General features: G+C 41.6%; 1 long non-coding RNA gene across 1 annotated transcript in view; it reads left to right on the top strand.

Annotated features, from left to right (window-relative positions):
• LOC142461458 (uncharacterized) overlaps nt 1-7,249 on the top strand; it is a 52,546-nt gene extending 45,297 nt beyond the window's left edge. Inside the window, exon 5 of the long non-coding RNA XR_012786899.1 lies at nt 6,991-7,249. This is a non-coding gene — a long non-coding RNA (uncharacterized LOC142461458). The remainder of the gene's footprint in view (nt 1-6,990) is intronic.
• Nucleotides 7,250-14,970: the final 7,721 nt, after the last annotated feature.

Here is a 14,970-nt window from a genome sequence, read left to right as displayed (position 1 = left end):
CTTTTAAAAGGGAAAGGGGGAGGGTGGAAGTCAGAAACGGTCATTAGAAGGCCACTGAATAAATAAAACACAGTGTATGATTTATGGTATAGAGACGTTGAAATCTACATAAGTGAAATCAATGGTCACATACCTAATTCATGATCAAACCCTCTCGGTATTGGGAACTGGGAATATGATAGTGGGTAGTCATCAAAGGAGTGATTGGCTTTGATTACAATGCTCATATCCACCCTGTTTCTTAAGGGAATGTCTGTATTTACTACATATAGAATCATGAAACATGCCGGGAGAATATATTAAAATGTTATAACAATCTTCTATTCTGGATTATGGGGCGTATGTGTGATGGTTTCATTATTCCTTATATTTTCTTCTTGTAATAGACTCATTTTAATAAATTTAAATAAAATCTTATGTAAATAACTCCTAGATCAAATGGAAATTATTAAAAAGAACAATAGATTATTTTGACAATAAAGCCTTGAGATGATCGTATAGCAAAGTTTAAGAAATATAGTCAAATCTGTATTCAGAGACATTAAGGTTTTAATTATTAAACACTGAAGAAATAAATATAAACTCAGTATTTAATTTTAGAAGATAGACCAATCAGTCCAAAGAAAGCAATGGGTATACATGAGCTGTGAATTTATATAAAGATTAATCCTAATTTGAATTTCCTCAAAAGCACAGAGCAGACAGCCTCGGATTAAACATGTGTCGTTACAGAGGGAGGGCTCGCAACAAGCGTGTGTCATTCTTTGTAGACCAATTGTTTCCTGGGTTCTACCTGGAGAAGGTGAAAGAAGAGCATTGCAGCCCCAATGACCTCTGAGACATGTTCCTATGTGCGGTCAATAGCTAGGGACTTTGGGAGAAAGATCATTTCCCAAGCAACTGGATGACTAGCGCTTCTGTCTTAGGCCCCTGGTGGTGAAAACAGTTAAGCACTCAGCTGCTAACTGAAAAGTTGGTGATTCAAACCCACCCCCAGGCTCTGGAGCAGGTGACCTGGTGATCAAATTCCACAAAGCTGACAAACAAATCCTATAGTGCAGTTCTACCCTGTCACATGAGGCCACTATAATTTGGAAAAGGACTTGACACACCAATTACCACCACTGACAATAATTTGATGGCAATGAGGTAAACTTTCTGGTAGACAGTTTCTAGCAGTCACCCTGGAAAATCTGCAAGTGAAGCTGAAGAGCACTCTTTTTACCTTATTAACTGAGAAAGCAAAAAACCCTGTAGGGCTGCTATGAGTCTACATTGACTTGATGGCAGTGGACGTGATGCCTTAGGGGGTGATAGATAATGTCCTCTCACATAAAGTGACAATGATGTCTTAAGGTGAACAACAGCCACATTTAAACCGTGGATGCAGGAATGGATTGGGGGCTTGCATTTAATTCTAGCCCCTATCTAAGAACAGTTAGTTCTTATGTCATGGCCCTGTTGATGCTCACCCTCATGAAGAGATCACTGAAGAAATGGGTGCTATAGCAAAGTGAGGTGAAGAAACTAGATGGTGCCCAGCTAACAGAAACAATAGTATCTTGGGTCTTGAAGGCTTATTGCAAACAAGAAGCCATCTACAGGAGGAGTCAACTAAGTTCACATTATAGAAGTACACCAGCCTGTGTAATCCAAGGATTGTAAAAGTTAAAGGAAGGGATGGCATCAGAGTTTAAATTGTGAACACTTGGTTTGCAGAAGGCTATGGATGACTATAGAAGCCTAAAATCCATTTGCTGGGTCCAAAGATGGGTAAGCCTCCTGTAAATCCCCACTGATCTTAGTTTAGTTGAGGAATGTAGGTATCCTTGTTATCAGACAGAGAGCATTGTGAAGTGGAGTATGGCAAGCATAGGTAGGTCAAAATGTAATAATCTAATATTTTATCATTTATCTTCTGCTTGACTCATTTTAAAGCTATTTCAGTTATCAAAAAAAATTAAGGGAAGGGAAAATTCATGGTAACCCATATGTAATCCCATCTAACCAGGAACCAGGGATGTGAATGGTCATGCAGAACGCATTGTAAACTGGATTGCTGAAGATGAGATTAGGTTAACATTTAACACCCTATAATTTGATCTATTTTATGATCCAGTTAAATTTGTTCTACTTATTCATATTTTCTGCTTTCTTTTCAATTGAGGTTTTTATCTCTTTTATCTTGTTCTTCCGGTTAGCTTTGTTTTTAAGTGTTTTTCTATATTTGAGAACCAGGATAGGTAAATCTATAAGGACAGTAACTGGATTAATGGTTCCTTGGGGCTGTGGCAGGGACCGTTGGGGACATATTGGGAGCTAATAATTACGGTACAAGAATGAAGAAAATGTTCTCAAGCTAATTGTGGTGACGATTGTGCAATCTTCTCAGTATGGCTGAACCACAGGATTGTATGACGTGTGGATTATATGCCAATGAAACTGCAGGGGAATAATAGAGGGAGTTATATGGTAGTAATCAATATGGTAGTAATCAATATGATGAACAATGAGAAAGAGTGAAAATTTTATCAGAAACTCAAATTAAACTATACACGGAGTTTTTAAAATAATTTAAAATATTTTTAAATACAAAAAATATATAGAAGAACCAAAAATTTTAAATCCTAGCATGACTACTAGGATTAGAGATTTCCTGAAGCTGTTTCACTGGTGGTGAAAACTGTACGTGGAATTTCCTGTGTACCAACATTGGTGGTGAGACAGGTCTCTTCATGGCTTAGCAAGAATTTGAATGACTGTTGGGGAACAGTAAACCCATAATCAAACGACAGAAAATGATGGCCTGCAATTTTATTGTAATGGAAAGCTTTCTCGGTATCTTCTCTTCCTGGAATGAAAGCACTTTGGGCTGATTTTTACCTGGTTTTCTGCAATTTTCTTTGAAACAAAAAGCTATTTACAGTGTGCTTCTTTCATCATCGAACTAAATCACTGCATGCGCTTGAGGTCTTTGCTTTTGGTTCAGTTCTCCTATTTAAAACAAACAAAACAACCTTCATAAATCTCATCTTTAGGACGTCCATGTGTTCACAAAAGTTCGGATGATTTATTAAGGGCGCTGGGGAACATAGACTTTGAATTAATAGTCTTGTACCCCATGGGATGGATTTTTAAATAGCTTTTTCTAGGGGGAAAAATGAATCAAGAAAGGATGGGGAAAATTTTTAAAGCCAGGTTTTCACAGTGGCTACAAACATCTAGTTTTAAAAGCAACTAGCCGTAACCTTGTCTAAAAGGATAACTTGTATTGGACTGAATATTTCAAAATTGGCCAAAATAATACCCCCTGCCAGGCCCCCATTGCTTTCTTTAGTAGGATGTTTCCCATTCCCAATCAATAGTATATAATCTAATTCCTTCCCTTGAACCTAGGTGAGTTTGTGGTTGCTACAACTCCTTGAGCATGATAGAAGTGATGCTGCCTAACTTCTGAGGCTGAATCTTAAAAAGGGGATACAAGCATTCCTTACCCACTGGATGCTCCTACTTCCTACTGTTGCTCCTACTTGGTACTTAGAGCTGTAAGACCACTCTAGGTAGCCCTGCTCTGAGGAAACCAGGCCACTGTGTTTGTAGATTATTCTAGGTACTCTAACCAGCCATCTTACTGTTTGAAGCATCCCAGTCCAAGCATCAAACATGTGGGTGATCAAGTCTTTAATAATTCCAGCCTCCAGTCATGGAGTCACTTATGAATCTTCCCAGCTGAGGATCCAGACATCATGGTGCCAAGAAGCTGCCTGAGCTGTGCCCTCCTGGAACGTCTAACCTACACATTTTGGAAGTGCCATCAACTACGTGATTTAAGCTCCAAAGCTATTCTCAAACCCTGACTCTCAAAGCCTTGTGGATATGGCCGAGACACCTTAAAGACTTTCTAATCCAGTGCCTGTGAGCTCACAGACAGGGTTTGCTTCCCAAGCCTAGCCATCACTGGTTGCTGTTCAGTACCGCGGTCAGTCTGCCTCATAGCAGTCCTAGGACCAACAAACAGAACAAAACTGCTCACCTCTGAGCCATCCTCCTAATTGTTACTGTGTTTGAACCCAGTGTTACAGCCACTGAATCAGTCAATCCCCTGCAGATCCCTTCGCCTCTAAGTTACCACATGTGATGTCCTTTTTCAGGGTCTGCTCTATGTTGACGATATGCCCAAAATACAAGTCCCACCGTGCTTACTTCTAAGGAGGCTTATTTTTGGCAGTCCAGGGTGGTCTTACTATTCTTTGCCAACACCATAACTCAAATGCAACCATTCGTCCCTAATCTTCATCAAGGATTGAGTTTTTTCTAGATTTGCTTACTAATGGGAATTCTATCAACAATAGGAATTTGTTCCTTCATAGGAGCTTAGCATCGCTTCCCTTCCTCTGTCACCCAGCATTTGAAAGTGTCATTCGGACACATAAGAACTGTGATAAAACTGATTGTGCTGTCTGGAGAATGTTGTGCATAACACTGAAACCTCAGAGCAACATGCAGACTGTCAGGGACTCCGAAGGCAACAGCATCATTCATCAGTAGTAGGCAGCGCACCGAGAAGACAAAGAGAACATCCGGGTAAAAGTGAAGCTGATACCAAGCCCTGGTGCAAAGCTACTATGGGTGCACCTAATGATTGAGCAAGGAGTGCTGTTGGCAAGCTGGCAGGCCATCTTGTACTACCAATATGGCTTCAAATACCAGATCCAGTTGGTAGAAAGTGGCACGTTCAACCTTCAAGAGAATAAACATCTTCGAGTTAGAAGTCACGTTAGAGGTGACTTTCAGTGCGGGAGGGACACTTGGAAGCATGCCTCACAAGCAGACGTTTAGCCTCTCCATTCAAAAGCTTAAATGACAGATCACTTCACTTTTGAGCATATCAGAATAGTAGATAAGACGATTAGATAAGACTAACTCTACCCACTCAGTGGATCAAGCAACGTCTTCTGGAGTAACACAGAGTTGATTATTTATTTCATATTGCAGACTGTAGGAGATTTTAGGTCTCTCTATGGTTCCTTATAATTTGTCTTTGGATCGGGCCCAACATCTTCACATTCTTCTCATGCGACATAATCACAAGCCTGTCATCCACAGGATTGCCTCCTCTTGTAGATGTTTTTCTTAGGTGTACAACTCAGGAGCAGAGAAAACATTCAAGATCTGTTGAGAGCAGTGTGGGTGGATGTGAAAACAGGAATCTTCAAAGCGTGCTCTGAGGACCACTGAGGACCCCTGAGACCAAATTTATTTGCATATTATTGTTGTTAGGTGTCATTGAGCCAACTCCTGCAGGCACGTCACCATTATGCCACCAGGACTGCTTTTTACATGATTACTTAGACATCATTTGCTCTTTTTACTTTCAACCTCTCAAGAAGACACTTTGTGGTTTTTATAGACACTACTAATGTGGAGAGTCTCTGGCTGGGGCAAGTGGTTAAGTGCTCAGGTGGTAACAGAAAAGTTTGGTGTTCCAGTCGTCTGAGGTCCCTCAGAAGAAAGGCCTGGAGATCTACTTCCAGAAAAAACATTCATCCAGGGGACGTATTTGGAGTACAGCTCTGCTCTGATACACATAGATTCTCAAGAATCGGTGATGACAGAATGGCAACTGCTTCATATACCCATGGTGCACACTAATAGAGCTACTGCAGAAGCAGGTAGAAGAATTTAGTCCTTTTCAATGAATACAGATAGCAAAGAGATTTGAAAAGGTTTTAATTAATGCTATGCAAGCTAGTATTTTTGTTTGGGTACATTTTTTTATTACATGTTTTAGCTGCATCAACATACAATAGCTTTATTCTTGCTGTTTTAAATACACCAATGCATGCTTTTAAAACACTTTACCTAATTTTTTAATATGGAATGTGTGCGTATAATATATATGCATATATATATATATATATATGGTACTCCCCAAAAATCAGTTAAAAAGCTCTGCTGGGCAGAGATTTCGTAGTATGAATTTTTCCCGCTAGGTGAGCATCTAGCCATTCGTGCATCCAGTGGTGTCACCTGGGAAGGTTCTCTCTGGTCACACTGAACTTTTTCGTAAAAGCAATTTCACTCAAACCTCATATTTTTGTGATGGCCTATGTGAGAGAAGAGCGTGTGTCTGTGAAATTTTGTTTCCTGCTCAGGATAAATGCCGCAAAACCTGTTGTGATGTTGAACACATCTTACAAGGACAGTACTATGGAAAAACTCAAGTGTATGAGTGGTTTTCTCATTCCACAAAAATTGAAATGTGGATTGATAACAAACCTCGTAGTAGACCTCTGCCAACCTCCTGAACAGACAAACGTGCCAATAAAATTTGTGCATTTGTGCTCAAAGACCAACGATGGACTACTGAAGAGATTGGGAAGTAATCTGGAGGATCTTGGAACCCAGTTCAGCATATTTTTAACAGAAATTTTGGGAATGAGAAGGGTCACTGTAAAAGTTGTGCCTTGGGTTCTGACTGATCAGCAAAAAGAGCATTGAGTGGAAACATTCCGTGCTTTGAAAGAACAGCCGTTGCCACCAGACTTTTTCCCAAGGTCATTACTGGTGAGGGGTCATGGAGCTATTCCTATGACCCTGGAAGCAGACATCAATCAAGCCAGTGGAAGCTGCCATCGTCACCTCACCCCCCTCAAAACAACTCATCAACTGAAATCAAAGATCAAGACAATGCTCATTTGTGGTTTGTTTTATGTGAGGGGGATAATGCATTTGGAGCTCATTCCACCGGGTTGGACTGTTTATCAAACTTTCTATTTAGAGGTTCTAAAATTATTGGGTAATAGTGTGTGACCAAAAAATGGACCTGATTTATGGCAGTGGGGGACTGATTTTGCCACCATGACAATGCACCTGCTCATACAGTCATCTCAGTGTCTCAGTTTTTGACAAAACACAGCATGCCTCTCTTGCCCCATACACCTTACTCACCTGACCTCATTCATGTGCCTTCTTTTTGTTTCTGCAAAGGAAGGACATGAAAGGACAGCAATTTGATGACGTAGAAGAGGTGAAGAAAAAATGAGCAAGGTGCTATCAGTCATCCAAACAGAGGAGTTTGAAAAATGATCCCAAGAATGGAATCACAGATATGACAAATGTATTAAGTGTAATGGAGAGTACTGTGAAGGTGATAAAGTTATTTTGTAAAAAAAGGAATAAAATGTTTTGAGAATGATGATGGCAACAAATATACAAATGTGCTCGACACAATGGATGGATGGATGGATTGTGATAAGAGTGGTATGAGCCCCCAATAAAATGGTTTAAAATGTTTAAATACATAGCTTTGAAAAAAATCCCTTTTGGGGGGGAGTCCGCCCTTGAGTGTGTGTGTGTGTGTGTGTGTGTGTGTGTGAGAGAGAGAGAGAGAGAGAGAGAGAGAGACATAAACATGATCTCTTTTTGGAGGTCCTTCATAATCTTTAAAGAATGTATAGGTGTTCCAGACCAAATATTTGAGAATTACTTTTATAGACAGAAACTTGACTTGATGCAAGCCAAGTCTCATTATTATTTTTTGGTTAGGCTTTACTCAACATGTTTATCTGACAAAATAATTTTGATGCATGATTGCTTTTAATAAGGAATCAGATACATAAAATACCAACTTGGGACCGTCACATATTCTTCCAGCCTGTGCCTACAGTACAGTTCAACTTGTGGCAAACCTCCACAATGCACAGCTAGAAACTGCCCTTCCACTCATTTACCAACACTCTGAGGACTGACCTTCCCTCAGCAGTCAACCCCTCCCGTTTTACTGTTAGTCTACTTTGTCACTCTAGTTTGTCTTTAGCAGGGGTTCTCAATCTCCCTAATGCCTCCACCTTTAATACAGTTCCTCATGTTGTGGTGACCCTCCTCCCCAACCATAAAATTATTTTTGTTGCTGCTTCATAACTGTAATTTTTCTACTGTTATGAATCAGCTGACCCTCGTAAAAGTGTCATTCGACCCCCCAAAGGAGTCACAACCCAAGTTGAGAACTGCTGGTCTATAGGATTTAAAGATCTTGTTAAATGCCTGCATGACACACAGATAAACTACTGAGAAAATTTTCATCATTTACTGATTCAATCATCCAAATACTTAAACATTTGTAAGAGTGCACACACAGAGAGATCTCTAAACCCCACTGTGTGCATATATTGATCTATTGTTAAATATATGATCTCATGGACTTGATCCCTTTATGCATTTCAAAGGCAAGAGACCATGGTCTAAGCAGGAAACGGATGCCTATCCAAGAAAACAAAAATACAAACAAACCAGAAATGCTGTCTAAGAGGCTATTAAGAAGAAACAATGACAGCAAGGCACTCACTCCTCATGGGCATCCGCTCAACTGTGATTCACGGAGTCAGAGTGAAACCACTCCACGTAGTTCCATAAGCTCAGCCACGATGCCCTCGGGACTCCGTGATGCGACCCTGGGGTTGTCAGGTGCTCGCTGTTGAGTCGTTGCCACCTTATGGGCAACAGAACGCTGCCCGCTCCTGCGCCACCCTCACAATTCGTATGGTCGAGTCCATTTTTGTTACCACCGTGTCACTCGGTCCCTGTGAGGGTCTTCCTCTGTTTGCTGACCCTCTGTCTTACCAAGCATGGTGTTCTTTACCAACGACAAGTCTCTCCAGATAACGTGTCCAAGGGACACGAGACTAAGTCCCACCGTCCTTGCTTCTACGGAGCATTCTGGCTGCACTTCTTCCAAAATGGATTTGTCTGTTCTTCTGTCCACCCATGGTACTCTTAATATGCCTCACCAGCCCCATAGTTCAAATGCATCCAGCCTTCTTCTGTGACTGTCTTTAGTTATTGTCTAACTTTCACATGCATTGAAAATACCAGGATTACATAGTCAAGGGCACCTTAGTCCTCAAAGTGACGCCCCTGTTCTTGGACTCTTTAAAGGTGCATTGTGCGGTGCATTTGCCCAATGCACTATCTCTGGGGACTTCTTGGCTGCTGCTTCCTTGATCATTAACTGTGGATGTAAGCAAAATGAAATCTTTCGCAGATGTACTCTTTTCTCCCTTTACCATAATGCTATCTCTGGGTTCAAAGGTGAGGATTGTTGTTTTCCGTAGATTGATTTGTAATCCATCCTGAAGCCTGTGTTTTAGATTTTCATCAGCAGACGTGTCAGGTCCTCGTCTTTTTTCAGCAAGCAAAATTCTGCCAATCTTATCATCTTCTTCATGTGTCGCCCAGTCCCCTGGATTATTTACTCGGCATACAGACTGAATAAGGAATGGTGACAGGCTACAACTAAGATACACACCTTTCCTGATACTGAACACACCACTTCCTCGTTCTGTTTGCATGACTGCCTCTTGGTGCATGTAGGTTCTGTGTGAGCATGATAATGTGTTCTGAAATTCCCATTATTCCCAATGTTCTCAAAAGTTTGTTATGATCCACACAGTATAATGCTTTTACACAGTCAAAAAAAAATAGCAAACATCTTTCTACTATCCTCTGATTTCAGACACGATCCTTGTGGTGTTGGCAATGATATCTCTGATACCATGTCCTCTTCTGCACCCTGCTTGGATCTCTGCCAGCTCCCTGTGGATATATTACTGTGACCAGTTTTGAATTATCTTCAGAAAAATTCTGCAAATGACATGAAACCAGAATAGGCTAAATGAATTGCTTGTCTTATAAAACATACATGTCAGGGGAGGGTGGAATAAAGGAAAATGAGCTGATTCCAGGAACCCAAGTGGAAGGCGAATTTTGAGAATGATGAGGGCCACGAATGTATAAGGGTGCTTTACTCAATTGATGTATGTATGGATTGTGATAAGAGTTTTATGAGCCCTAATAAAATGATTTATAAAAAAACAAAAACCTAGATGTCTTTTAAAAGATGCTTACAACATACATGAAGACCAAACAAGGAGCCTTCTAGCTGATCCCGACGCATGTCAACCCCATGGTTTTTGGAGAACAGGGCCGTGCTCCATAGACTGCACTTTTAGGAGTGGATTGCCAAACCTCCTACGATGTATCAAACTGATAGAGTCGAAATGCCTAGCTTTTGGTTAGCAGCCACACATTAAAATGTTTGTGCTACCCAAACACCCCATAAGCCCAGTCTAATCGTGAGAAAGACAGCAGACAACCCCAAATTAGGGCCATTACACAGCATACCAGACCAGGACTCCTCACTATTGTGAAGGCCATGAAAACCAAATACAGACCTTGGTAGAGGAGACTGTGGAGATAAGACATATAACCCAATGCAGCCTCTTGGACTGAATCCGGGATAGGAAGAGACAGTGAAAGGAATCAGTGGTGAAATCCAAACCAGCCTGAAGATCAGCCCTGGTGGCGCAGAAGGCAAGAAATCTCCTGAACTTCTCCCCTTCAGGTCAGGGATTCGAACCCACCAGCAGCCCCGTGTGAGAAAGAATTAAAGTCGCTGAAACCCCAGGGAAGGGTCTGCTCTCTGCTTTAGGGTCGCTATGCGCTGGAAGTGGCTGGATAACAAGGACTTTTAGGGGTGCCATGGTGAAAACATTTGTCCGCGTGTTGTAAGGTTGTGTCTTTTTAATTCCCTCATGGGCTGAAGGTTGTGGCCATCTGTTTCTGTCATGATCACAGCCTTGGAAAGCTATGGGGCAGTTAGTTCTACAGTGTTGCTGGGAGTCTGGATTGACTCAATGCCAGTGAGTTTGCTTTCTAATGCATCCATGTCATTTCCCGAGTTTTTGCCAAAGTACAATGGTCATATAAAATGCCAATAAACAAAACTGGGCCAGTGCAATACTGGAGCTCTGTTTTCAGCTATTCTGTAAATCTAATACTTGGGATAAACAGAGATCTTACTTTTTAAAAGAAGGAATGTAAAGACGGGTTTAACGTGCAGGATCAAATTACGTGGGGACTGAAATGAACTCTGATGAATTCATTGATTTATTTAGCTTTCATTTGTTGAATGCCTCTGATGTGTCAGATAGTAACAGGCACTGTGTTTTGATGATAATGAAAGCGATATAGTGCTTTATTTGAAGAAAAGACACAGATCTCATGAAAGTGAAAAACATCTAGCCACCTGAGTCTAGAACAGGAACCTCACAAGAATTTACTCCTAAGAATCTTAGATGCAAATTCAGCATGAACATAGCATGTACTGGTATGCAAGTAAGTAGGTATAAAGTCATTCAGAGGATCCTAGGACCCAGACAGAGAGGAAAGGCATACTCTGTGATGTTTCAGGGGCTTTTGGCCCCAAACTGACTTATATGCCAGTGTCCTAAGTGCCAACTCAGTCCTAGAGATGAGCACTCCTAAAGGAGAGGTTGGGTTGGACTTCAGGGAATGATTGATTCCACCCGGAAGACCCTTGGTCTTCCAGTGACGATCCCAGCATAGTCGGAATACAGGGGGTTGCCCCTAGAGACTGATGATGAAGAGCATCCACTCTTCAGCAGGAATTAATGATTATCTTGGCATCAGCCGCCCGTCGATCTGAAGGCCCAGGAGCTGTCGTGGTGGTTCTCAGCCAGCAGTGATGGGACCCTGCCGGCAGCCGTTTGTTCTTGTGTTGTCCTCACAGCTGGCAGCAGGAGTTGCTACTGGAATCCAGGAGGTGGAAGTCAGGGCCAGTGCAAACCATCCTGCAATGCACAGGACAACTTCCTGTAAGAGCGAATGCCCGGCTGCAAATGTCAAGAGTGTTGAGCACGAGAAAACCTGCTCAGAGTTAGCAGGAGGCGTGGCCTGCACTGGCACTTGGTGTGCGGTGGGTTCCCATTCCCCAAGAGGACTTCTCCACAGGTGTCCTTAGCTCAGGGTCTGTCATTGGCTTTAGCCCAATCTACATGAGCAGTACAGAAAGGAAGGGGAGAAAGATCTTTGAAATTAGACTTCTGGATGTGTGTGTGTTCCGACTGCACTGCACCATGCCTAGGTCCCAGCTCTTAAGTCAATTACATGAACTCTGAGCTCTGCAGCATCTCGCTGGTCTCTCCAGGAGAGAACAAAGATTATGCAACCACCGTGGTGTGGAGTACGTGCTGGACATCTAGTGGACATTCACCTCCATGTAAGAGCCACATATCCCAGCGCACCCAATGGGAATGGTCCCAGTCTTAGCCAATTCAAGCTTAACTTTCAGAAATAAAAGTTGGCACAATCCAATTCACATTTTGCATTCACCTGGCTAAATCTATCAACACTTGCTAGAGCTGTGTCCTCTTACAACAAGCATTTTGCCCTGTTTCCCAGTGATGCCAGATGGGATGCAGCCTAAAATATTGCACCCATTAAAGAATCATGATAACTAGTAGGTGTTTGCGAGAGGTATAGCAAAAAAGTGCAGGTCCCTGGGTGGTGTGAACAGTTGAGCCCTAAATTACTAACAGAAATATTAGCAGTTCCAACCTGCCCAGTGGCACCTTGGGAAAAAAGCCAGTCATTCTGCTTTGAAAGGTCATAGTCTTGAAATCCCTTGGAGTGCAGGTCTACTCTGTAGACATGGAGATACCATGAACTGAAATTGAATTGATCTGATAGCAATTGAGGTATGTGTGTGGGATGTGGGCTGGGCGGGGCAGGAAGTCATTTTTTGGGAACAAAGCTAGTCAAAAGCTGGGAGGAAAGAAGTGTGAAAGCCAAATTTGATATAAAAAAGACAACCCCTCCTCCACCACCGACAAAAACTTACTGCCATCTAGTAAATTCTTACTCATAGTGACCCTGTAGGATCCAGTAGAAGCTCCCCTTCAGGGTTCCTCTCTCTCCAGAAGAGTAAGGATTGGGTTGGAACCACCAGCCTTGTTGTTAGCATCTCAATGCATAATCCCCTTTACCATCAGGGAAATGGGACCACCAGGCTTGAAGAGGTGCTAGATACTTGATTAAGGAGCTTCCAGTTCTACCTGGGTTTTAAGGAGCCACATACCGCTCCATGATTTTTCAAAGTCGTCTCAACAATAAGTACTTTCCTGGTTTCCCTAAATGCGCTCCTCCAATGAGAAGCACATCAGTGAATCCTGAGGGTTTGTCCCCCGTCAAAGGCCGCCATTGCCCTTCAGGTACTGCTGTTGCAGCAGTATTGCCATCGGGCTTCACTGGAAGCAGTGGAGGCGCTGCTCTGCCCTCCTTTGATTTCGTCTGGCTGTTTTCCACCTTATCTTACTCCCTGGCTACAGTTTTCAAAACCTTAGGCAATGTCTGTTCTGCCTCAGCTGAAATATTTAGTCTGGTCCCTAAGAATAATTGGCCCAGCTCTTGATCTCCAATACATGCTCCTATCTTTGGCAGAACAGAACTCAACTCTGCTATAGCTACAGATGATATCCAGATTTGTGGAACATTTCCTGCATTGAGATTATGAGCCGCTTTCCCCCCTTTCTTTTCTATTACTTAATGCACTTTTGGATTTAGGTTTTCTTCCCATTTCTTAAAGAAACTAATTTGCTTTGGATCACCTCCAGTAGCTAATCCTTGGAGTCATTCTTGCATTTGAATATCAAATTACACAAGTTTTAGGAAATCATGTGACACTACTTGAAGCGGGGGGAGGGGAGCAGCATAACATAGCAGTTAAAACTAAGATCTTGGAGAAAGTTTGTTTGGGTTTTGAACCCTCACCCACCCCCCAGTCTAATTGTGTGAACTTGAACAACAGACTTCAATTTTATTATGGGACAGTTGCCTCCTTGAAAATTGAGGCTAATAAGAGGATTTCTCTCATAGGATTGTTTGGAGAATTAATTTTTACAAAATGTAGGCATACGGTAAACACTATGGACATGTTCGGTAAATAATGGCTACATGAATAAGAAGCAGAAAACAAAAACAAATGTTTTGATTAGATGCTGGTTAACAGAGTTAACCCAGAAAGCATGTGGATAACAAAAATGGAACTAGTGTTTTCCTATTATTCTCTTAATACTAATAGTATATTGAGTTAATACTACTTAATACTCTTAATATTAATAGTATATACTAATGGTATATTCAGTTTTTAGCTATGTCTGTCAATAATAAAAGATATTGGTATATAACATTATTAGGGGGCAATTAAAGTCCATGCAGATACATTCACCAAAGCAATATTTGAGGCCTAATAAAGCTTTACCCTGAATCTCCTTTAAATACAAGATAACTTTTTATAAGACTGCTGAGGATGGCGGATTTCTGAAAACTCCTTTCCTCACCATGGCAATCAACATCACGTGACAGACCACAGCTCATGGAACGATGAAAGAAAATTTACCTTTTATAATCATAGAAGGTACATAGACTCAGGTGTTCACATCCCTGTACTTGATGACAGAAAATTTACTTTTTAATCAACCCATGTTCTCTCATGTTTTTGCATGCCCACACTTGGCTGTATGTAAGAAGAAAAAGGAGGGATGAGAACTCAGTATGAATACACCAGATAAACAGGATGCCAGTTTACAGAGTGAATTCATTTGAGAGTCACTAATGTATGTACTGAATGATGCAGGAATCATCAAAAGTAGATGGAAAAATAATACATGGAGTCATGTACCAAAGAGGCCCAGTCAACATTCAACCGTTTCAAGAGGTAGCATTCAGGAACAATGATGCTGAAGGAGGAAGTCTGCACTGAAGGCGTCAGCCAGAAACAAGGCTCTAGGAATTGATGGCACACGAATTGAACTGGTTCAACAAGCTGGTGAAGCACTGGAAGCACTCACTCGCCTATGCCAGGAAATTTGGAAGAGAGTTACTCAGTCAACTGACTGGAAGAGAGCTACATTGTATCCATTCCAAAGAAAGTGGACCCAACAGAATGCTCAATTACAAAGCAATTCATTGATATCACACGCAAATATGTTTTGCTGAAGATCATGACAATGGTCACAGCAGTACGTTAACAGGGAGCTACCAGAGCTTTAGAGCCAGTGAACATATGTGCCAACATGGTCAATGAACACATGTGAGATTGGTTGAAGGGCG

This window comes from Tenrec ecaudatus, chromosome 11 (assembly GCF_050624435.1).
Source record: "Tenrec ecaudatus isolate mTenEca1 chromosome 11, mTenEca1.hap1, whole genome shotgun sequence".
Classification (NCBI taxonomy): Eukaryota; Metazoa; Chordata; class Mammalia; order Afrosoricida; family Tenrecidae; genus Tenrec; species Tenrec ecaudatus.
This window is presented reverse-complemented; position numbering and strand designations above follow the sequence as displayed.